Source organism: Pseudophryne corroboree, chromosome 1 (genome assembly GCF_028390025.1).
Source record: "Pseudophryne corroboree isolate aPseCor3 chromosome 1, aPseCor3.hap2, whole genome shotgun sequence".
NCBI classification, from domain to species: Eukaryota; Metazoa; Chordata; class Amphibia; order Anura; family Myobatrachidae; genus Pseudophryne; species Pseudophryne corroboree.
The window spans coordinates 298,271,649-298,297,875 of NC_086444.1; positions in this window are offsets into that span (position 1 = coordinate 298,271,649).

A 26,227-nucleotide genomic window follows, 5' to 3' on the forward strand; every position below is an offset into this window, starting at 1 on the left:
TGTCCCCTACATATTTGTCAGAGGACTACTTACACCTGGCTCCTAATATTTGGTAGAGGACTACTTACACCTGGCTCCTAATATTTGTCAGAGGACTACTTATACCTGGTCCCAACATATTTGTCAGAGGACTACTTACACCTGGCTCCTAATATTTGGTAGAGGACTACTTACACCTGGCTCCTAATATTTGTCAGAGGACTACTTATACCTGGTCCCTACATATTTGTCAGAGGACTACTTACACCTGGCTCCTAATATTTGGCAGAGGACTACTTATACCTGGTCCCTACATATTTGTCAGAGGACTACTTACACCTGGCTCCTAATATTTGGCAGAGGACTACTTATACCTGGTCCCTACATATTTGTCAGACGACTACTTAAACCTGGCCCCTACATGTTTGTCAGACGACTACTTACACCTGGCCCCTACATGTTTGTCAGAGGACTACTTACACCTGGCTCCTAATATTTGGCAGAGGACTACTTATACCTGGTCCCTACATATTTGTCAGACGACTACTTACACCTGGCTCCTAATATTTGGCAGAATACTACTTACACCTGGCCCCTACATATTTGTCAGAGGACTACTTACACCTGGCCCCTACATATTTGTCAGAGGACTACTTACACCTGGCCCCTACATATTTGTCAGATGACTACTTACACCTGGCCCCTACATATTTGTCAGAGGACTACTTACACCTGGCTCTTAATATTTGGCAGAAGACTACTTACACCTGGCCCCTACATATTTGTCAGACGACTACTTACACCTGGCCTCTACATGTTTGTCAGAGGACTACTTACACCTGGCTCCTAATATTTGGCAGAGGACTACTTACACCTGGCCCCTACATATTTGTCAGAGGACTACTTACACCTGGCTCCTAATATTTGGTAGAGGACTACTTACACCTGGCTACTAATATTTGTCAGAGGACTACTTATACCTGGTCCCTACATATTTGTCAGAGGACTACTTACACCTGGCTCCTAATATTTGGTAGAGGACTACTTACACCTGGCTCCTAATATTTGTCAGAGGACTACTTACACCTGGCCCCTACATATTTGTCAGAGGACTACTTACACCTGGCCCCTACATATTTGTCAGAGGACTACTTACACCTGGCCCCTACATATTTGTCTGAGTACTACTTACACCTGGCTCTTAATATTTGGCAGAGGACTACTTACACCTGGCCCCTACATATTTGTCAGAGGACTACTTACACCTGGCCCCTACATATTTGTCAGAGGACTACTTACACCTGGCCCCTACATATTTGTCAGAGGACTACTTACACCTGGCCCCTACATATTTGTCAGAGGACTACTTACACCTGGCTCATAATATTTGGCAGAGGACTACTTACACCTGGCCCCTACATATTTGTCAGACGACTACTTACACCTGGCCCCTACATGTTTATCAGAGGACTACTTACACCTGGCTCCTAATATTTGGCAGAGGACTACTTACACCTGGCCCCTACATATTTGTCAGACGACTACTTACACCTGGCCCCTACATGTTTGTCAGACGACTACTTACACCTGGCCCCTACATGTTTGTCAGAGGACTACTTACACCTGGCTCCTAATATTTGGCAGAGGACTACTTATACCTGGTCCCTACATATTTGTCAGACGACTACTTACACCTGGCTCCTAATATTTGGCAGAATACTACTTACACCTGGCCCCTACATATTTGTCAGAGGACTACTTACACCTGGCCCCTACATATTTGTCAGATGACTACTTACACCTGGCCCATACATATTTGTCAGAGGACTACTTACACCTGGCTCTTAATATTTGGCAGAAGACTACTTACACCTGGCCCCTACATATTTGTCAGACGACTACTTACACCTGGCCTCTACATGTTTGTCAGAGGACTACTTACACCTGGCTCCTAATATTTGGCAGAGGACTACTTACACCTGGCCCCTACATATTTGTCAGAGGACTACTTACACCTGGCCCCTACATATTTGTCAGAGGACTACTTACACCTGGCCCCTACATATTTGTCAGAGGACTACTTACACCTGGCCCCTACATATTTGTCAGAGTACTACTTACACCTGGCTCTTAATATTTGGCAGAGGACTACTTACACCTGGCCCCTACATATTTGTCAGAGGACTACTTACACCTGGCCCCTACATATTTGTCAGAGGACTACTTACACCTGGCCCCTACATATTTGTCAGAGGACTACTTACACCTGGCCCCTACATATTTGTCAGAGGACTACTTACACCTGGCCCCTACATATTTGTCAGAGGACTACTTACACCTGGCCCCTACATATTTGTCAGACGACTACTTACACCTGGCTCCTACATGTTTATCAGAGGACTACTTACACCTGGCCCCTACATATTTGTCAGACGACTACTTACACCTGGCCCCTACATGTTTATCAGAGGACTACTTACACCTGGTTCCTAATATTTGGCAGAGGACTACTTACACCTGGCCCCTACATATTTGTCAGACGACTACTTACACCTGGCCCCTACATATTTGTCATATGAAGGGGTAGCACATTTGAGCCCTGCAACAAACAAGTGGATTTAGCCCAAGTATGTGTGAATGCAATAATGAATATATATTTAAAGTAATGCACACATGATTTTATTCCAGACCAGCTAGTACCACAACCCTACTTTACAAGGACTGCACTGACATCTATTATAACATGGACATGTTTACCTGTTATCATTTTTGTGTATCTAAACTTTTCTTTAAACCTGATTAGCTGACTGAATCAACCCAAATAGATATTTCGTTGTTCATTGACCGCATGATAATCTTATTCCATTATAGCATTAAGTAGACGTTGGTAAGTCATGATTGCTGCTAAGTAAATTGCCAGTGACTGGATAACTACAATAAAATATATTGGCTTGCCGTTAATACGAAGGAGGAATCCGCAGTTCGCCTATATTCTTAGAGTTATTTTAGCAACAACTTGGGTTGCACTTTTTAGATATCCCAGAACTACCTGTAAAGGACGTCGGGGAAGATGTATCAATCCGTGGAGAGAGATAAAGGACCTAATTCATGTTTGTACGCAATGCCCATGATCACACAACTGGGCGACTATCGGCAGACTGCACATGTGCCGCGATTGCACTGCACACTTACCAATGTGCCTCTGCGATGCTGCTCACAGGGAGATTTGTAATGCAACGTGACTGACAGGAAGAGACCGTTTGTGGGTAGTAACAAAGTGGCAGCAAAAATTCAGGCGTGTCATGGACATTTTATGGGTGAGTATCTGCTTTAGCTGCGATCATGTATGAAGAAACATGGCGCCAGTGTCGCTACTGTTGCGTCCAGTCTGCATGACCATAGATTCACTCGGGAAGCCGATGTTCCTTGTTACTGTGTAGGTGCTGCGTATGTTTACGCAGTTGCTGAGGACTTTGTGACGGCTCCAGTGAGCGTCTATCTTTTTTTCTCGGTGGCGGCTTCACTTGCGATGATTAAGTCCGTAGCCTAACAATTTGCAGCTGCGTAGGCATTGTACAGTATGAATTAAGCCCAAAGTACCAACAAATCGGCTTCTAACTCACTTTTCTAGCAGAGCCTGTACAATAACATTTAGGAGCGGATTGTCTGGTGCTTTATCTCTCTCCAAAGCTTTATACACTTTCTCCATTGTTTTCTATGATTAAAGTGAAATACAATGAAACTTTGTGGTTTATTTCATAAGGGAAAAAAATGATCAGTTATTTTTTTTTGTATCTCTGACTTTTTAGTGTATTTGTAGAGTAAAACATCTTCATAGACAGCAACATTGACCACCGCTCTAGGTTACAAAAAGCAATACCAAAGAGGCGGAACAATATATAATACAGAAATTACAGTGGAATAAAGTAGAACTTTATTTAATTTTACACAGTATTTGCTAAACCTTTATTTAATCACCTGTCTGCCTAGGAAACAGTTGTAACTTCTTTGTGGACGCCTGTTTTTTGTTGTTGTCATTGACTGATAAATGTAAACTTTGCCTGTTGCCCACCCACAGTGGAGTAGGCCATTTTTGTTGGCTGAACCAATGCTCATGAGAATGAATTTGTACTGCCTAGGAGACCGCTTAGTTTCCAATTTACAGTTGCCGAATTTTCTGAAACTATTTAAATAAAGCTGTGTTGTGTTTAACAGGAACAAATTCCCTTATTGAATGTGTTCCCCATTAAATAGAACATTGTAGTTTAGAAGCATTTAAGTGTATTATTATTATTATTTTAATCCCTGTTTACAAACCAATGCCATAATTTTACGGACATGAGATGGCGTTAGATCTATTTAGCCATAATAGGTTATGTCATACAGACCTCTACTGCTGTGCTTGGCCGCCCTATATATGTCATTTCACTATATTAACAACCACTTGTGATATTAGTTCCACACATACAACAATGGCTAATAGATCATTATATACACAGTTAACCCCTAGGATCCAATAGGGAGCAAGCCTGGAATTAGTGTGCCTTATGTTATATACTGTATGTGACCTTGAACAACATTGGCGTGATTGCATTGGGCAATGTCGCAATCATGTTTTTATTCTTGGTTTTAAAAAAAGGACAGAAATCTTTTGATTTATCTCCTTATATTAATGTGGAAATGTTTCTAGTTCCATTGTACTCTATAGGGATAGATTTCTGTATTAAGATATGTTGTCTGACCATAGGACTTGCAACTGTGGCCACAATAGGTTAAGTACACGGGTGACCTGCACCTTAATGTATACATTAGTCACTGCATTACTTTTAGTACTTTTTTACACTCTGTGGAATAAATAATTAGGCATCCTGCAAATATTCTTTCCATATTGTCATGTACTGTACTAGTAACTTATTTTTTTAAGTGTCTTTTGCTAGAATGTACATATATGTCATTAAAAGACTTAAGTTGCTTTCTCTGAAAAGTATTTTGTCATCTGTATAGAAATTAAAATATTTGTTATTGTATTTGTGTATGGTATTCCTTCTCCATTTACAATGTGTTTATGTATCAGACTTTCCAGCACTCTGTGCTTCTGTGTCTCCAACGAGGTGGGATAACTAGTCAACAGTCAGAAGGTAGAAATGAGAATGTTAACGGGGTCAAAATGTCAATGCGCAGTATGTTGGCATGCTCAGCATGTTGTCAGTGACTATGTTGCTCATCATGTCTACCCGGATATGTTGACATTATGAACTCTAGATAGACCATCCCTGAGGGCCTAGTGGCTTCTTCTCCCAGCAACACAGGCGGCTCCAGCAACTTCTTCCAGTTCCTGGCAGTGCTTTGAGAGTCACTTCCGGGTGAGAGATGCAATCCTCCACCGATCCGGTGAGTATATTTTCCCTATCCGTAAACCTAACCCTCTTTCTAGTGCCTAACTTGAACCCTCTCCCGCAACCTAATCCTAACTCCACCAGCGGCGCCTAATCCTAACCACTGACATTCTCAGGATGTAGACATTTCATATGGCGACATTTCAGATATCGACATAGTTTGAACCAAGTTGACATTCTGATGTTGACATTGTGGTGTCGACCTTATGAACTGTCAACTATTTGACCAGATACTGTCTCCAACACAGATAAGTATCAAGTTCAGATAGCAAAGAATTTAGGCTTAACACTAGTTAAAATTACCAGTTTTTACTGAAATCACATTATTTTAGTAACTGTTAAAGAATTTTGGAATTGGGAATGGCCGTGACAGTCCCATTGCACGCCCATGAAACTGACCCTTTTTGGACTCAATTTAGGACACTTCCTAGTCTCTACCCTGAAATGGCCAGGGATCGCACACCCCTTCAAGTGATAGCGATGGTGGACGCAATTTCCATAAGGCACTTGGGTTTATGCATGCACCATAAGAGTTTCCTGGACTTTCGTGAAAGCGCAGTAGCAAAAACATCATTCCACTAAGGGAACATCAAAACCGCCTTCTGTCTCTGTATCAGGCCCAAAGTCTGAGGCTATTGGTTCCCAGTGAAAAGCACCTTAAATGTATTAAAATCAATTAGTTAGATGATGAGTAAGTCTACTACCACCCTTGTATTTCTACCCTGCACCCCATTTTGCCTATTTTTTTCTTTATTTTTTTAAAAATAATACAAATTATTATTATCCAAACCACACCCAACTTGTAGAGACTGGCAATGACACAGCAGTGGCTCAAGAGCACATTACATCTTTTTGCACCATGTAATTTAATAAGTCTTTGTATGCTACTTTTATTTGATATCATTTACTTGTTTACAACTTCCTTATTGGATGCAGCATATACTGTACCTATGATATTTGCAATCTAACCGATGCTTTTGGAGTATCTGACTGCATAGCTGCTTTCCCAGTAAATGTTACATTCTCATATCTGGATATTGCAGATCAAACAGGATGTAGATGAACATAGGATAATACTTTTTTTTTTTTTTTTTGCAGTTCTTTCTTCAGAAAATAGACTTTTAGGAGTGCAGACATGGTGGCTTTTATTCACTTATGGTTTATTAAACACTAGGGTGAATGCTCTTTCTAGGAATGAGTACTCAGCATGAACACACCTTTGAATGCAAAATAACACTTCAAGCATGTGTTATCTTATATCCATAGACCAGTGTATACAGAGAGTGCATTCTTCATGTGACCCAAACTGCTCTACCTTGGATTCAACAGCACTGGGGTTGACAACTTTTTTAGCTGTAGACACTGGCAATGGCACAGCAGGCGGGAACCTTGTGCCCCTTGGCCTGGGGCAGATTGTTTTTTTATTTTCTTTTTTTTGAGGACGGGGAGGGTAGGAAATCGTGGCCCTGGGCCCCTCCAACAAGCCTATGCTCAGATAATTAGTACCCACTCCTCCCCCTCTATACACCATTGGCTGTGCCGTGGAGATGCTACAACTTCCAATATTTCAGACCTTTTGCGGTAAACTCCACTGGAATACATTGTTGCGTTTAACAACTGACCACCATTTTCTGCATGACCACATATCAAATATAATTACAGCTATAGAACTATACAGCTGTGATGTAATTGGTGTGAAGGCATACTCTTCCCTCAGTGTACATGAAATGTGTTATATTTCTGAGTGATTGGATTCAAAATATATACAAAAAATCCCTTACAATATAAATAATAACAAAGATTGTCAGTTCTAGGCTGAGAGAGGTACCTTGAAGGGTTGGATTAGCTAGACAAGAAAACACATTAGTTACCCCCAGAACACTGACATAATACAGTAAAAAGGTAGCATTCTATGGGGGGAATTCAAATGTTTGAAAAGTCAGTTGGGTAATAGACAGGAAAAAACAGACACCCAACCGACTTTTCAAACATTTGAATTCCCCCCTATATGTAAATAAAATTCAGAAGCTTAGTCACATACATTTGCAAATATATAATAAGCTACTCACCGCTTCAGCTAAGGGTGGCCCTAAACAATGAGTCTCATATATTCATATATTACAGTGTATGTATATTAATTATATATATATATATATATATATATATATATATACATACAGGAAACTGGAACACAGCACTCATAGGACTTAATGAACATGCATCAAACAGAGTCAAAGGAGCTGGCTGAACAGCATCAATGTCAATGTCGACATTGACAGTGATGCTGTTCAGCCAGCTCCTTTGACTCTGTTTGATGCATGTTCATTAAGTCCTATGAGTGCCGTGTTCCAGTTTCCTGTATTCAACCTTCCTCACACGGGCACCTGGGCCTCTACTCCACTGTGGATTATATTGGAGTGCCAGTCCTTTCACTGCATTTTATACATATATATATATATATATATATACACACCCACACACACTACACCGAGAGCCCAGCACTCACCTTAGTAAGTTCATTCACCTCTACACATCTGGACATAAATAATGGGGTTTTGAAATATATATATTACACATACATACATACTCAGGATCATACAGTCATGTTTATAAATTGAGAGGTAGCGTACCACGAAGTACCCCAAAAGCCTCCAATGTGGCATAAGGACCAGCACTCCTTCTAGTATGTATGTGATTCTAGGGTCACTCAGATGATTAATCAAATACTCTGGGCTGACAATCTTATCTTGTCCAAGGATATTTGTCAGGAAACCAGTTTTCTGCCCTCCCACGCCTGTGGTGAGATGTTTTTCACCAAGACTGAAACATTACTAGAGGTCTTCTGGCATGCAGTAGCTAGCCCTGTTACCTATCTTTCAAAACTGCCAGGAGGCCTGTGAAACGAATCCTCTTAAGGGATCAGTACTAAATGCCGCCGGCCGGAATCCCGGCGGTCGAAATACCGATGCCGGAATCCCGACCACACAATCCCGACAGGGGTGGCAAGCGGAACGCAGCCCCTTGCGGGCTCGCTTCGCTCGCCACGCTGCGGGCACGGTGCCTCGCTACGCTCGGCACACTATTATATTCTCCCTCTATGGGTGTCGTGGACACCCACGGAGGGAGAATATGTCGGGATTGTGGCGGTCGGGATTCCGGCGTCGGGATTTCGACCCCCGGGATTCCGGCCGGCGGCATCTTGACCGCATCCCCCTCTTAAAATGGCCTAGTTTCCTAGTCTTTTCTTTAAAAGACAAGGAAACGGTTTGATGCAAGACCGTTTCCACATGTAGCATGTTCATCACGGTTATTTGACCCATACAGCACTGCCCGGCACCCTCCCCTTGATGTGCTGCAGTTGCATTGGACTGCTTGGTACCCGACCTACAGTATTTGTCCTTCATTGCTAGGACCAGATTAAGTGAACTTGTTTGATTCATTACCAACTCACTGGGCTGCCTGGGGGATAACAGAGTCCGATTAGGGCTATATTCTAAGGCTATATGCCAACTACAACACCTGCCTTCACTGTGAGACTCAGTGAGGGTCTCGTTTGCAGTCTATGTCAGTCTGTTGTTAGGTGTGGTTCTCACTTTTCACCTTGTAAACGCTGGTTTACGTACAGGACTAAAAGCAACACTTTAAAAAGACATTTCATACACTTTAAATGGAGCCGCTGCGGCCGCTATACTTAATCCTCAACCTCTGTACTTATTACACCATTAGCGTACAGAGCCCCGTACTGTGTACGTACTTTGCGTACAAGCGCTGCGCTGGCTGTACAAAGTACACTCAGTGCGTACACACCCAAATATACTCCGTGAACCCTTAACAGCTATACATGTGATAGTAATACACTTATAACCTTAGCAGGGAAAGGAAAATACAACACCAATTTGTATTTAAAATGCCGGGTTCCGACACCACAACATATTACTGAAAGGGGGTTACAATAACAAAGCAATACAATACAAAAGAATAATGGCTACAGTCAATGGTACAAACGTGTTTGGTTTTCGCCGCGCTTCCCAGTCTGGTCCTCAGTCATCTGGGTAGATGCCCTTTTGAGTCTGTGTGTGACCAGGCCTGCAGCTGGCTCATTTATACAATCTTCCAAAACTTAACACAATGGATACTGTAATCTCTTTGTCCATTGGACACAGGGATGGTCATTTACAGTACAGGAGAGGTCATAGGTTGGTTTGAATAGGTGGGCGATGTCTGTTCCAGATGCACGGTCTCCTCTGGGTTCCCGCCGCATACCAAATGTACAGTAAATACAGTTTATATCTATATTCTGCTCCTGCACATAACTATTCGCAGGAACGTGCGATCTTCTGCAAACCAACACCGGAATATTGCCCTTAAAATACCCTACAGCTGGATACCAAACACCACCTTATAACCTTGTTCTGTCCCCTCCTATCCTGTAAAGGGGAATCCCTTTGTTCTGATACCATTTAAACTGTTGTAACTTGCTGGTGTGGTGCAGGGAGACTATGTGTACATTATGCACTATTTGGATTAAATATGTAATGTGTTTTGATGGCTTTTCCATGCGTTCACAAACTCTACCGTAAATACTCATACCACGCGCTAATGCGCAGGACCGACCATACGCAAATTGCGAATATGCGCACACATGGCAGAACAAGTACATGCACGGAGGCCATATGTGTGTAGTTTGTACGTGATGTATGTACTGCAATATTTTTCGACTTCGACAGTCCACCCTTTGGCAGTCACCAATAACTGTCACTACCTAATCAATAAACAGAAAAATATCTATACAATATCTACAGAAGCTTGGATGGTCGGGGAAGAGTTGTAGGTGGGAAATGTATGACCTAGTGGGATAGTAAAAAGCATGTATGTATGAATCCATGTCTGAGGGGCATGTATCATCGTGCCATATATGTTCTAAAGCAAAGTATACATTAAATCCTTCTCATCCCGTATTAAGGGTCTGTAAATGGGCCAACAAACACTACCAAGCTCTTTTCGGCTTCTTGTTCCAACAAATGGGGTGCGCATTTAGTTGATGATACATGGAGGGGGAACATATGTGAGTGCTAGTATATGTGGATATCACCTGTCGACTATGTGTGCCATTAACTGGAGGTTGAAGAGATGAAGATAAGACACATATATAAATATACATTCACATAAACATTTTTGGGTAGGGCTGACGTCTTTCCCGGTTGGATGTATCTGGGCAGAGGGGGAGACAAATAAAAACGGGTGAAAGAAACAGGCCATGGAATTCATTTGCAATCATTATCATAATGCTGTCTCTATGGATTGATCATAAATCAAATCTGCTGCTGTAACAGCGCCCTCGCTCCTTAGACTCATCAAATTTGTGCCGTGCTTGCGCCGCGTTAGAATTTGAACACACCTAAATATCAAACCAATAATTATGATGACTCCCAGGATACAAAGGAGAAACTTCCCCACACTCATAATGACATTTTGAGCCCACTCTCCTAAACCTGAGAACCATTTGCGTGGGTTCAACCATGAGACCCAGCCGGTCAGTTCATTACTCACAGTCGCTAAGGTAAGGTTGTGCTTCCTCCTGAACTCCCACTTCAACTGCAAGATATCGTCCATCTTTTGATCGATGATCTCCGTTGGGTCGTCAGTGCTGTTCATTTATATATGTACAACACTTCACACCATATTGAGTTGCCAGAGTAACACAGTACCCACCTGTCACGGCTGTGACATAATTAAGGACCATCCTGTGCTGAATCAGTTCCTTCTTGTTGGCTTGTAACTCCCTTCCTGTGTACCTGAAGGTGTCATCATACATCTCAGTGATATTATCTATCAAGTTCGCTAGCGCATGGATATACCTATAATTTATAGTTCCTCTGGCAGTACGGGTAATGTCTAATGCGAGAAGGAACTGAATCCCGGTGGATTTGTGGATCAAATCAGAGGCTGTGTGCTCTGCCCTGTCTATGAGGTGTCTCTTGATGATGTGTTCATAGTGAGTATGAGTATAAGGAGCCTGAGCACTGCGGTGAACGTCTTTCATTTTATCACGGGTTATGGTCATGACCTCCGGTAGTACTCTCCCAATATAACACAATCCCTCTGAGCAAGCTACTTGTACGCCTTCCTCCCACATATGATAGGCATCATCTGGGAGAACATAAGGGACAAAATATAACATCACCATATTACAAATTTTCCAAGTAAAGAATCCAATCCCTAGTTCTCCCATCTGCTCAGTACAAGTATCGGGCTGGATGATATGAGCACAATACCCTGACGATACTTTTCCAACCCACATGGTCTTGCTTCCACGGGTATACCTATACCGAAAATACCTCCCACTGTTGGCTATTTGGCGTACAAGTTCAGAGTCTATGGGTATCCTATCAGCTCTGTGTGAAAAGGTCATTGTCTGGTTATTCCACGTCACTTCCCAATTTCCCGGTTTTCGGTAACTGGAAATATTAAAACACAATAAGGACCTGTCTACATGATACTGGTGGAGCTTCAAACTAGGGGCCTAGAGATATTGAATTTCTTGTCCACTGGTCTCCCACCCCGTAATTTGAGTACCTCATCTATTGCTAAAGGGTATGGTACTAATCCTGACTTACTCTGACCTTGAGGTACTTGTGAGCACACCCAGCATTCTGTCTGGATTAAGACCTTACCCACTAGTGAGTGGTAATCTCTCAACGGATGGTGGTCCATGTCGATATTAAGGTTGGACTGACATCTCTGGATGCACCCATCCTCTACTATATTCTCACAATTCCTACAAATACAATATTCATCAGACAATAACCCTTCACAGTGCCTCCGAGCTCCCTGACTACCAGAGCGCTTACTGATACCAGCCTTTACTCGAGTGATGTGCTGCTCCTGAGATCCTACAAATTCATACTCGCCATCAGAACCCATTCCAGATCCCTGCTCGACCTCTCTGGGACCCTCACCAAAACAAACTGTCCTGATCAAAAACAGAATTACTAACAGAACCCAAAACGCAGTCTCTTGTGATCGATCCATTTCGTTAGGGGAAAGAAGGAAAATAAGAAGGAGAAAAGAAAGGAAAATGCAGGGGGAGGTGAAAAAAGAAAATGGTGCGACAACCGTTCTAGATCTTGTTGCTCTCTGTGCTCATATGCCTTTCAACAGTCCTGCCTCTCAACTTTCCCGGAACAAATACTCTAGTGTCCCTTTGCCTTGCTCTTTGAACCCACAGTTCACTTTGAACTCACAGTTACCAAACTTCTTTGTCACGAGTTCTCTCCGGGTCAGCGACCATCTTGCAGTGGGACGAGTGGACCCAAGTCTCCCTTTCGGCGACCTTTAATGCTGTCGTGCTGGTTAACAAGACTTGGTATGGTCCTCCCCATCTGTCTATGAGGCAACCTGAGCGTAAGAAATTTCAAATCATCACATAATCCCCAGGCTCAATGTCATGACAATTACTGTTCGGTAGGTCAGGAATCACCAGCTTTAAATTTCTTTGTTGATTTCTCAGCTGCTGGCTCATCCCAACCAATTATTTCACAGTCACTTCATTATTACATTTCAAATCATCCTGGGGGTCTATCATTACATGAGGTTGTCGACCAAAAAGAATTTCACAGGGTGATAAGTTAAGTTGACACCTGGTAGTGGTTCTGATGCTGTACACCACTAGTGGCAAAGCTTCTGGCCACAACAATCCAGTTTCAGCCATTACTCTGCTCAGCTTGTTCCCATCAGTTTGCACATGACCTGAAAGACTTCACCTGTAAAATGGGTACCCCTGTCACTTTCAATCATTCTAGGGATACCATATCTACACACAAATTCCTGCACAATTTTCTTTGCAGTGAACGTAGCAGTATTTGTGGCAGCAGGGAACGATTCTACCCAATTGGAAAATACATTAATACAAACTAACACATATTTCAAATTCCTACAGGGTGGTAACTGTATGAAATCGATTTGTATTACCTGAAAAGGTCCGTCTGTAGGAGGGATATGGGATGGCTCTGTTGGTATTGTCTTTCCAATATTCTTCCTCAAGCAAGTAAAACATGTCATTGCTCTCTTACCTGCATGAGAATAGAATCCTGGCGCACACCAGTAGGCTCTCATCAGCCTGCACATACCCTCTTTGCCTAGATGAGTCAGACCATGTGCCACCTCAGCTAGACTTGGAAGATATGCTCTGGGGGCTATTGGCTTACCGTGTCCACCTGTCCACAGTCCTGAGGACTCCTGGCCATACCCCTTTGTCCTCCAAACTGCCTCTTCCTGTAGGGAACACAGATTTTTCATTTTAATTTACTATCGTGTGTTATCAGTTGTGTGAAGTAAACCGTCTCTGGATTGTCACAACTGAGGGCCTGAGCTGACGGGAGGCAGCCTCAGTTGTAGGGGCTGAGATGTAACGGAACCTGGGAGGTTGTATCAGACCCCTAGACATGTAAGTAACATGTAGAATAACTGCCCGAAGGCGTGACCACGACAACCAGGATAAAAGTCAATGATGTTTATTATGACAAACTCCGTAACACAGCAGCAGTAAAAGGAAACATAAAAGTCAACAGAGGATAAATACAATTCCTGGGTACTACAGGGTGGCAAGGGCCACAGGCACTGGTAGTGTGAGACAGTTCTTATAATCTTCTAGTTGGAAAGTCCTTACCAGGCCTGACTGTAGCAATGGAGAGAACCCAGGATCGTACCAGCTGATGTTCCAGGAAAGGCTGGGCTGCTGAAGGTAAAACGGCTGCTGTGGATACTGGCTGGAACCAGACTGTTGTTGGTACGGAGTGGATACTGGCTGGAACCAGTTAAATAATAAACGAACTTGAGAGCGATGAAATAATAATGAAGTTTGGAGTTTGAGAGCGGTGAAATAATAATACCGGTGGAGAGTGGTAAACTGCAGAAAAGGACACCGGCCCTTTAAGAGAAGCTGTACACTGCTGGAAGCTGGGCTGGAAGCAGGTGATTGTTTGAGAGCGGTGAAATAATAATACCGGTGGAGAGTGGTAAACTGCAGAAAGGACACCGGCCCTTTAAGAGAAGCTGTACACTGCTGGAAGCTGGGCTGGAAGCAGGTGATTGTTGTAGCTGGAAACAGGTGAGTCCAGAATGGATCGGAGAGTCAGGCTACACCGCAGATGGAATGCTGGTGCGGGTCTCTATAGCAGAAGTCTGGAGACAGGAGCTGGAACCTGGAAGACAACCACAGGAGAGAGACAAACTGGAACTAGGTTAGACAACCAAAGCACTGACGCCTTCCTTGCTCAGGCACAGCATACTTATACCTGCAGCAAGGAAGGGGTTGGCTAGGCAATTATGCAAATCAACAATACAGACAGCAGATTGGTGGAAATAATCAGATGACAAAATCCAAGATGGCTGCGCCCATGCAGACACTTGGAGGGAAGTTTGGTTTGTAATCCATGTGAGAATTGAAACAGTAATGGCGACGCCGGCCACAGGAGACAGGAGACGCCAGACTGACAAGCGCACATTTAACCACGCGGGCACAGCGGAGGCCGCGGCTGATGAAATCACCACTCTGACATTCTGCATGTGGAAACTCAGGAACAGCGGGATCCGGTCCTGGAACGCTGAGCCAGCCTTAGGAGGCATCTGAAGGGTAAGTAATGGCGTCCAGATACCCGGATCGTGACATGGATGAGAGAAGAGAGAGGAAAAAAATAGTAAATAATAAAAAAAAGAAAAGAAAATGTCAGGTTTGGAAATGTCAGGTTTGGCATTCACCAACAGGCTGTCACACCATCATGCATATCGGTGTCTGTGCACAGTCTCCCTTCACAAGTATTCTCATTATCCACCCTTTGTGCATGACCAGGCACACTGCATTAATACTGGTGTCCTTATTTCCTTATGCTGGTGAGATATACTGGATTTGGGCAGAGCTCTGAAGGACCAAGTAGGCCTGTGGCGTTTGAACTGTAATCGGGTCCATGTGTTGTACCCTCCTGTCGGTGAACGTAAGAGATGAGGAGGAAACTTTGAAGGAAAATCACATAGAGGTTAGTAATAGGTAAGTTTATAGAGGCAAAGAGGATTTTATAAAATTTGACAACTGGATTGGGCACTATGGGGAAGTGATTCTCTACTGTCTATACCCCTAAAAAAAATTCTATGTGTCATATATCTACTGGGACTATCCCAGCCATCAATCCAGTGTCCTGTCCATCCTAAGTTCATAGGGAACCCGGTATCTGTGAGATAATTTCCTCTACCTGTGATGGACATGCATCTAGAACAGTGAAATGCAACATTAGTCATCGTGGGTATCCAACATACTTTGTTATTCCTGGGCGGGAGCACGCTATGTGTATACCACCTCTAACAAAACTCCTGTTAAGTTAATCAGGGGCCATTTCTGCTAGAGAAAGAAGCAAAAGTTTAGAGGCCTCCTCTTAACCCCAGCAAGTTCTGTCAAAAGGGTAAAGTTGCATTTATTCCGTTCTTCCCATTAACCGAATCTGTGTTTTCTATATGGCTCATGATTCCTTACTATGTGTCCCTTGATCCCGTCTATGTGTTTTAATACTGTGGCTTGTGTTCTCTGTCTACGGGTCTATATTGACTATGTGTTCTACTATTCCTACAGTCTCTGGCAAAATGCCCTTCCTTTTTACAAATGTAACATATTCTAGATCTATTCCAAACAGCAGGGGTCTGGGATTTTGGCTGATGGGGTTTTACTGTAAGAGCCTGTAGACTTATTGCCATCAACTTATCCTCCTGTTGTTTTCTGTGCCTAGCAATATTCTTATGATGTTCAATTGCGCACTCTCTAAGACAAGCTACTGTGGCCCCTCTCCAATTAGGCAAAGATGTTTGTACCCTGTCCCTTACTGTCTTATTGAGTCCATCCATTAGCACAGAGACAGCCACCTCCCTGTAATTCGCATCGTTCCATGTATCTGATACCCCAATGTAGCTATCCATTATTTGCAGGGCCCAATGAAAAGATTCAGATGCCTTTTAATTTCCCCTCTGTTTTATGGAGAAAATTCTTCTCCACTTAACAGTAATGGGGAAATACAACTCTAGTTGCCTATTAATTCATTCTACATTCTCCTGATTGTTTCCGTCAGTCATAGGACTATCCGACTCTAACCTACAATCAGTGATACATTTTTGGGTGTCAATATTAGGGGGTAGGCACGCTTTTAAAAGTATCCGCCAATCTTTATTAGCTGGTTCATAAGCATTACCCAGATCTCTGATAAACTTCTGACATCTGGCTAAATACTTCCGGGGATCGGGGAATTCTGAAATGATTGACCGCAGCTCAGCTCTGGACCACGGGCAATACATTGCATTATTCCTGGTGAGGATTACTCCCTATCGGTTCCCCCATTGGGAGTTACTATTTCCAAGACAGGATGTAATCCTACCATTCCGTTTCTAATCTGTTTACTGTAGAGTGTTGTTGTCTCTGTGCAATGACCCGTCTCACACTTACCGGTAGCTGTGACCTCACCAGTTCTTTCAGTGGTGAACACGGTTACTGCTCTAACTGGATGGACAGGCCCCACCTGAGTTTCCTGCAAGGCGACTGCCTGAATGAGAGCTGTGATTTGGCTGGATCCTTCATCTTTCTGTGACCTATAACCTTGAAAAGACTTCAAAACAGGATACATCTTGCAAAATTAGGGTTAATATATTTCTATTGCATTATACTATCATTCATAGATATACCATTGACTGTAGCCATCTGTTCCCTCTCGACCTGTGTCGATAATGGTGTGTTTGTGTCCTCATTCCTGCTAGGTTTGGAACCTGCTTTGCGGGTTTGTTCCCTTTGCATTTCCCCCTCTTGTTGCCATAATTTTAAACAATCATTATGTCTAATCCTTTGTTTTCTGGATTTAAGAAGACATATTTTACTGCTTACATTCTGCAGTACCTCTGGTTCAAAGCTGCCCACCTTAGGGAATGGTACCCTATCTTTGTCAGTCATACATACCCATTCGTCACAATAAACTTCAGCATGTGGACCATATTTTCCACACATAATAAACCTCGCTGGCCCCTTGGGCCGCAGCTCTTCAACCTGAACCCTGGCTACCAAACGTCCCTTAGTTGAGCAACTGGCTCCCATAATTGTGGGGCTTTTCCCACAAACACCAAAATACTCAATATAAGGCGACGGTGAAAGTTCTCCGAGCGCTTTCACCCACTCCCGCCCACGTTGGCCGGTACTACCATACACTGTCGATAGCGAAGGCGATGTACCCAACTTAGGGCCCCTAATTGACCTATATTTACTGGAAGTTTTTAGGAGTAACTTACTCTTTCCAGTAAAATATCTGTCGTTGGAGATTTTCCTGAGAGAGACCAGCGAAAACTCCCTATACTTTTTATACACAAATCACGCTTGCGTATGCTCTACACAGCGCTTATGATACCGCGATTTTATGCAACAGCTTGTAAAGGGGTATCAAGTTGTGCTATATATCGCACCCACAAACGCGCGGTCCAATCGCACAGTGTATAGGTACTTGTTACCTATCTGCCATATGACCACTGGAATCGAATCACAAGCTGCGAAACCTCAGCCGGAGCGTATCAAAAAACTATATGGGTCACAAAGTTCACAATTCACAATTCCCTACCATGCTCCTGTGTAAGTCTCCTCACGACTTACGTATTCCAAATCCTATACTAATGTGAGTCAGCTGCCTCACGCCACCAAGCCTCCACTCACTTGGTGTACCGAACGACGGGATCCCAAATTCCGGGGTTCAAATCCACTCACTCCGCTTTCGCTCACTCAAATACACTTTGTTTTTCTGTACAGAAAATTTTCACTCGTTCTGATTGGCAGCTTTACCCCCAGAGGCAATACAGTTTAAACAAAAGTTTTATACTAATCTGCTTTAGAAACCGGGTAGTTTTGTGCTATTGTAGCATGGCTACTGTCCCACCTTTTAACTAAACAACACTATTGTGTAATTTGTACTTAGCGCCCGCACTTTTACGCACTTTGCGTAAACAAGCGGCCGTGCGTGTCTTTTACGGTGCGTGCGCAGTCCTGTACTTTGTCCGAGACACGTATACAAAACCCTGCGTCCGCAACAAAACAAATCACACAGCTCTATAAATGTGAACAATTCTAATTACTATTGCCCACTAGACACAACTTGTTCTGTATAAACTTTTATGCAGACCTGCGTTTGTGTCTTTACACTTACTTCCTTAAAATACTGTTATTTCAAATTTACCTATATAGCAACAAATGTATCCGATTTCACACAGATCTATAATGACTGCAATAATCTATAATTTAAATGATATGATTCAGATTGGATAGCTATATTGTAATTATGTGTATATTTATATCAGTGTATGTTCTATACACTGATATAAATATACACATAATTACAATTATATTACATATATATATATATATATATATATATATATATATATACTCTCCAAATGATAGAGGCACTCCCGGACTACCAACTTAGTGAAAATTCATGGTGATTTAATCACCATGAATTTTCACTAAATTGGTAGTCCGGGAGTGCCTCTATCATTTGGAGAGTATTACAGGGGTTGGCTGGCCTCTAGAGAGCACCCTGGCAGGTTATTTGCTACTTTTCCGTGGAGTGCCGGCTGTTCGAGTTGGGTATATATATATATATATATATATATATATATATCTATTGTAGAAAAGACGCACTCACATGTCATTTTAGTCACAATTGCTGGGGTGCAAAATCCAGGAACAGGTCAAATCCAGACAAAGTTCCACAATACATGTGTACAAATGAGGATGCACTCACCAGTCTTCTCCAGAGTGCAAACAATGAACTTTAATCCAGACAGCACATACTCACAAAACAAAAGGTCAACGTTTCGGCTCACAGCAGAGCCTTTTTTCAAGACCAAATTACCAGGTTGCCATCTCCCTAGCACTGCTCTAAACAATGGGGCCATAAATACCATTAGTGCAGCCACACACCCCAATCACCCAATTAGTAAAAAGGCCAAGCTCACTAACAATGAGCTGCACTCAGAGGATAAAGCCAGATACATTCAGACCACATTAAACCAAACACATACATATACTGGAGTCAAAACAGCTCGTTGTAGCCACACAAAGTCTACAACCGTGTGTGGAACGCACGCCGGTACAGTGACACGCACGGCACTTCCTGTGAGCCGCGCGTCACTTCCGGTCCAGCGTTACCAAGCAATGGCGCCGTATGTGAAACAGACTGTATCAAGTACATATGCCGCATCAGGGTGAACAGGTATGTGGAACCAAACGAGGTGTCCACAACACATGATTTTAGGAATGAAATAGTCATCAGAGATGAATTCATAGGTTGCCTAGCAACGTGTAATACATAAGCTGCCTCACGGACTTCCTGTAACACATCATTTCCGGTCACTCCTAACCAGGCAACAGTGTTAGGTAAATACATCTAATATATCTAATTATACACTCTACTCATCCATAAAATATATTGTAGCATAGCTGGTAAAATATACTACACTGCATATAAATAAATAATATAGCGACAGAAGAGTCTATAAAATGAGCACAAACGTTGCCTAGCAACATGTAACCTAACAAACCAGCATAAGTCAAGGTCAGCAAGATCCACAACTAACACCTAGTTACCAGGGTATGTAAAGTGTCTCAATCATTAATGTGGTGGTCAGGCGGGCTGCACCAATGGCACACAGGCATTCATCGAGATAATGGTCAAAACGTTACAAATAAAAAACAGACATAGTGATAAACATATATCCCCAAACTAATAAAAAGCCACAGAGTAGGGGCGTGGCCTGACTAGCAGTGGGGACAGTAGCACCTCACATGAGCTCCTGCTACCCAAGGGTTAAAATCTCGGAATTACCCCCCAAATAGTGCCCTGGTGCCCCCTCCACTTGCCTTATTGCCTCTGCCTTCAGTGGCCTGACACGGGGAGACGAGCTGCGGAGTCGGGAGGCGGCCTTGGCTGCCTTTGCGGATTGCAGCCTTCCCCCCCTTGTGAAGCCGGGGCCTCGATTTTGTCGCCTTGCGGGGCTGGGCTCCGGAGCTGTCCGCGGGAGCCGGGATTCTTCCTTCAGCCCTTCCGGACCACCTGTTCCTGGCTGCGGTGACCTCGTCCCCCCCCTGTGGGCCCCTCCGGCGGAGCTGTGTGGCTGACGAGCCGGGCCTGCGACCTCCAGCTACCTCCGTCCTCCGCGGCCTACTACGCGCCCCGCAGCCGGGACCTGGAGTTTGGGGATACCCCGGCCGGGAGCTCTGGGACCGGAGCGCGGCCGCGACGGACCCCCCAGGGCCTCGGATCTTCTTCCACTGGTGTGGCTGGGCACCCCCTGACACCAGGAGAGAGCCTTAGCGCCTCCACCGGCCCCACAGGAGATATTTGAGGAGTGCAAGCTGTCCTGTGTGTGCTGCGGCGGCCATTTTGGATTCCTGGGACACAGGCTGGAGGGAGCTGTGCACACCTACGGGAAGTTCTGAAAGGCTGTATAACACTTCCAGCAGGCTGAATTGTCTTCAATGTCCAGTCCACTTGGAATGTGGTGAGTACCTGCTGCTGCCACAGCAACCATTCCCGATCTGCACCCCTGCTCCATAGAATCCTGTGACACGAGCCCAGAGCCGCCATTTTGCTTTCTGGCACTCAGCCAGGGTGAAGATAAATCGCATTATACCACACACTCCTCACCCTTGCAGGCTTACAGATTCTGCCCGCATTACTGCCCGCAGTGGCGACAACCATGAAAGAGCTTTAATATCCACGGGGTGTGCCAGGGCCACAAGATGAAGGGTTAAGCCGCAATCTACCCCGACCACAGAGCTGGCGCCTGGGAGAGCCACGGCCTCGGCGCTATGACACTCGGATCCACACGTCCCCGACCCATTCTCAAGATGAGTTAACGCAAGATAATAAAATGCTACAAGTGCCATAACTAAGTAATTGGACTCTATTTATAACGCTCTGGCACATTATCCCCCAACTCCACGGCTAGGACACCTGAAGATGACAAATGTATCCCCCTCTGGAGGCCGCTACGGTGAACTATTTGATCTACAATAACAGAAGTCAGGAACACGATATTATCTTGAATACCGATCAACTTCTACGAACCTGATAAGACACCTTCCTCCACCCTCCGACCTTCCTGGGGCTACCAGTACTTACTCCACGAGTCACGTAGGAGACCGGTGCGAAGCTAAAAAAAGACAGCAGCCTGACCTCCCCGGACTATCCGCTCAATGTACGGACCCTGAACTGTGTCCCCTCGTCAATAATTTTTCATTCCCATTTCTTTTACACCTCCACCGTTATTCTCCCCCTTTTTTTGTACCTATATGCCACTATGTCCAAAAATAAAAAAGCAACACAAGTCCCGACTAACTTCTTTGGCTCAAAATCTAAGGGCCCGCAGAACCCCAACATGTACGCAGGCTCCCCCCCCCTCTCCGTGCTCATCGGAAACAGGTATCGACCCTCAGATACAGGCGGTCATGTCGAGCCTACTGGAGGGGGTACAATTTGCGTTCAAGCAGGAACTCTCGAACGCCATAGCTGATTTTAAATCGGACCTTACAGCCCTCGGCAATCGAACGGACACATTGGAAACTAAGACGGACGATCTCTGCCGCTCCCAACACCGCCTTGACAGTGAGCTCACCAGATTGCACGAAGAAATGGAGACCCTCAAAGAGCGACAAGAGGACCAAGAAAATCGCTCGCGTAGAAATAATCTACGCATACGCGGTGTCCCAGAATCGGTCCTCGGACCATCGTTGCCGTCATTTCTGAGAGAATTCTTCACACACATAGTACCAGACCTCACAGACGAAGAATGCCTCTGCGACAGGGCACATAGAGCACTCCGTGCAAAACTGTCTCCTGCCCAACCACCCAGGGATGTTATTATCTGTTTCCATTATTTCCGCTCGAAAGAGGAAATTCTGTCCTCCGTTCGAGACTCATCGGAGATTCTGTTTAAGGGTATGCAACTGCAGATTTATCAGGACCTAGCCCCCTCCACGATCCAGAAACGGCGGGACCTCCAGCCGGTCACCCGGGTCCTGCGTCAGCATCAGATCAGATACAGATGGGAAATTCCCCTTTCAACTTCACGTCTCGGTCAATAACTTTGTCCATTCAGTCAAGACCTTAAACCAAGGACAGGAACTACTGGCAAAGTTAGATCTCCTTCCAGCATCATCTGTAGTCGACACGGCGACTTCTTCATCTAAATCACCGCACCCTCCGCCACCCCTTCCCGACTGGACGAGGGTGACCCGACAGCGCAATGTGGACAAAAACCCTCCCTGACCTGGGGAGCTCCCCGCTGTGGATTATATGCGTAATGTTGGCGCAACAATTCCGCGCCTCGAACTGAGCCAGAGCCGTGGAAGATTCAACCTCCATCCATATGCCAGTGTCGTAACTATCCTCAGTTATTGCTGTTATAATTAAGTCATACTTGTTTGCACCCCTGTGGTTTCCCTCCTCCCTCCCCCCCCCCACCCCTATAATATATATATTTTTTTTTTCCTCCTTCTTCTCTTCTCCTCTTCCCCAACCCCTTCCTTCTCCCCCCTTCCCCCTCCCTATCTTGACTTTATGTTTGAGGTTCTTGTTGTCTGGACGCAGTTCTCATTGTCCTATATTGTAATATGTCAGATATAGATAAAAAACGGCCAAAGCCAATCCCAACCCTTGTGGCCCGGGCACCCTACGCCCTCCCACATGGTACCCTGGTTACCCCCCCATAATCCCTTATTGTTGCTTACAATGTTACTGTTGCAATGCTTTTTCCCTGGCGGTCCCCGAATGGGACCCACAACCTTAGGGATGTTTCCCCGTTTGGGGTGTTTCTTCTTCTTCTCTATGTTCCTCTTTCTCTCTTTCTTCTGGCGACCTCTGCCTGACCTTCCCGCTCCTTTTCTTGCTTGGCCCAGAGGGGTGGCCCTCTTCTGGCGCGGACGGTACGTTACTGGACCTTTAGGGCAACATGCCATACTCCCCCACGTAAATAGCCATGTCCCTTAAAATATTCTCGGCCAATGTAAATGGCCTAAACTCCCCTAGGAAACGCACCGTGTTCCTGAGCGCCTGCAGACGTGAGAAAGTCGACATAGCATTCCTCCAGGAAACACACCTCACCGGTCCCCATACCCAGCTTAAGGGCAAATGGTTCTCCCAGTCCTACTTTGCCTCGGCAGACTGTAAAAAACGGGGTGTGGCCATATTAGTTCGCCGTAACATCCCGTTTACTCACTCTAGGACAGTGACAGACCCAGAAGGACGGTTCCTCATGGTAATGGGTACCCTCCGCTCAATGGCTCTCACACTGGTCTCCACCTATGCCCCCAACCAAGACCAGTCTCTGTTTTTCGACTCTCTCTCTAAACGCTTATCACGGAAAGCACAGGGAAGCATTATCATGGGTGGCGATTTTAACACCATAATCGACCTGTTGCTAGATAGATCTGGCCATCCCCCCTCACGCTTCTATAACGACCCTTCCTCGGGCCTCCCGCACACTTACCGCCATCATGAAACATCACGGCCTCTGTGACACTTGGCGTTCCCAACACCCTCACACCAAAGATTTCACGCATTTTTCAGCCCCACATCAACACTACTCCAGGATCGATATGATCCACATCTCCTCTGCCCTCGTACCACTGATTTCGGACACGGGCATTACACCTCTGTCATGGACGGACCACGCTGGGGTCTATCTCCTTATAGACATATACCGCGCGCTGCGTAGGAGATATAAATGGCATCTGGACGACTCGCTTCTACAACACCCCTCAGCATTAGAGGAAACCAGACTAGCAATCACACACTACTTCATTGAAAACACATCTCCCGACATCTCGCTTAATGTTCTCTGGGAAGCCCATAAGGCTACGATTCGCGGAGCCTTACTGGAAAAATCGTCAGCACTTAGGAAAAAAGCAGTGCAGGAGATATCCTCCCTCGAATCAGAAATAGCCACCCTACTATCCAAACATAAAGCATCCCCCAATCCTTCCCTGCTCACCCTTCTTTCCAACCGCGCGGCACTGATCCTCCGGAAGCTGCAACAACGCTTCTATGATAAAATGGACAAAATAGATTCCCTACTGGCCAACAAACTACGTCGCAAGCAAGCGTTGGGTGCAATAGATAAATTGTATTCGTCGCGAAGGGGAACCTATACACATGACCCTGAAGTGATGGCCGAAGACTTCCGTTTGTTTTATAGCTCCCTTTATAACCTACCTGGCCTATCCCAGCAGTCTCCTGAAGAGACTGGGGGAGTGCGCTCATACTTGTCTGATACCCCCCTCCCAACCCTATCGGATTCTCAGTTGGAAGCCCTTAACTGTCGAATCTCGGAGGAGGAGTCAATAGCCGCCATACGATCTATGCGCTCGTCGGCCGCTCCAGGTCCGGATGGTTTCACAGCCCAATATTATAAACTCTTCGCAAAGGAGCTGACCCCACACCTAACCTCCCTATTTAACGGTATTCTTGAGGGAGCCTCCTTCCTGCCAGAGACCACCCGGGCCGACATAGTGGTAATCCCAAAGCCCGACAAAGACCCGACTAGTTGCCTGAACTACAGACCGATTTCACTATTGAATGTCGACCTGAAGATATACGCGAAAATATTAGCTAACCGTCTGGGTCCCTTGATGCCCGGTCTGGTCCATCCGGACCAGGTCGGCTTCATCCCTGGACGCCAGGCACCTGATAACACTAGAAGGGCCATAGATCTAATATACTCGATTCAAAAAAGGAAATCTCCCTCTCTCATTCTGGCTCTCGATGCGGAAAAGGCCTTCGACCGTATATCGTGGTCTTTTACCTTTGCAGTCCTTGACAAAATGGGATTCTCCGGAGAATTTTTGGAAGGGATCAAAGCACTTTACCGCTCCCCATCGGCCCAGGTTATGGTTAACGGTGTCTCCTCCTCCAGTTTTAGAATTGCCAATGGTACCAGGCAGGGATGCCCCCTTTCCCCTTTAATCTTTGCACTAGTCATGGAGCCTCTAGCAGCAAGAATCCGTAACAACAATACTATTCGTGGAATATCCACAGGCCTATCCGAACATAAGATAGCGTTATATGCCGACGATGTCCTGATCTCCCTCACAGACCCAGCACAATCTCTCCCCGCCCTCTTATCCGAGATCAGCTCATACTCCCAGTTCTCTGGATATAAAATAAATGTTAACAAAACAGAGGTCCTCAACTTTTATATCCCTGCAGCTCTCAAACAAGACCTTCAGAACACCCTCCCCTATAACTGGTACACAAAGAAAATCAAATACCTCGGTGTGTACCTGACCCACCATCACCACCAACTTTTCCAAGCAAATTATCCCCGTTTATTGCAGACAATCAAGGAGGATTTGGTGGAATGGTCCAGCTACTTTATATCATGGATAGGCAGAATTAACTCCGTCAAGATGAGCGTACTCCCCCGACTTCTGTATTTATTTCAGACCCTCCCGATTTATGTCCCTACCTACGTGTTCAAGACCCTGCAACGCCAATCCTCCCTTTTTATCTGGAACCATAAGCGTCCCCGCGTTAGACTTAAATTGCTTCAACGCCCCTCCAGAGGCGGAGGCCTGGGTATTCCGGACTTTAAGAAATATTTCTATGCTGCACAACTTGCTCAATGCGCACAATGGTGCAACGAGGGAGGGACACGAAAGGTCTGGGTGGGGATAGAGGCAGAGGAGACGGGCCTAGCTACATTATCCTCCCTATTGTGGCTTCACCGGAACCAGCGCCCGCGCGCGGCCCTCTCGCACCCCGTAGTAAGTCGCTCATTAGCGA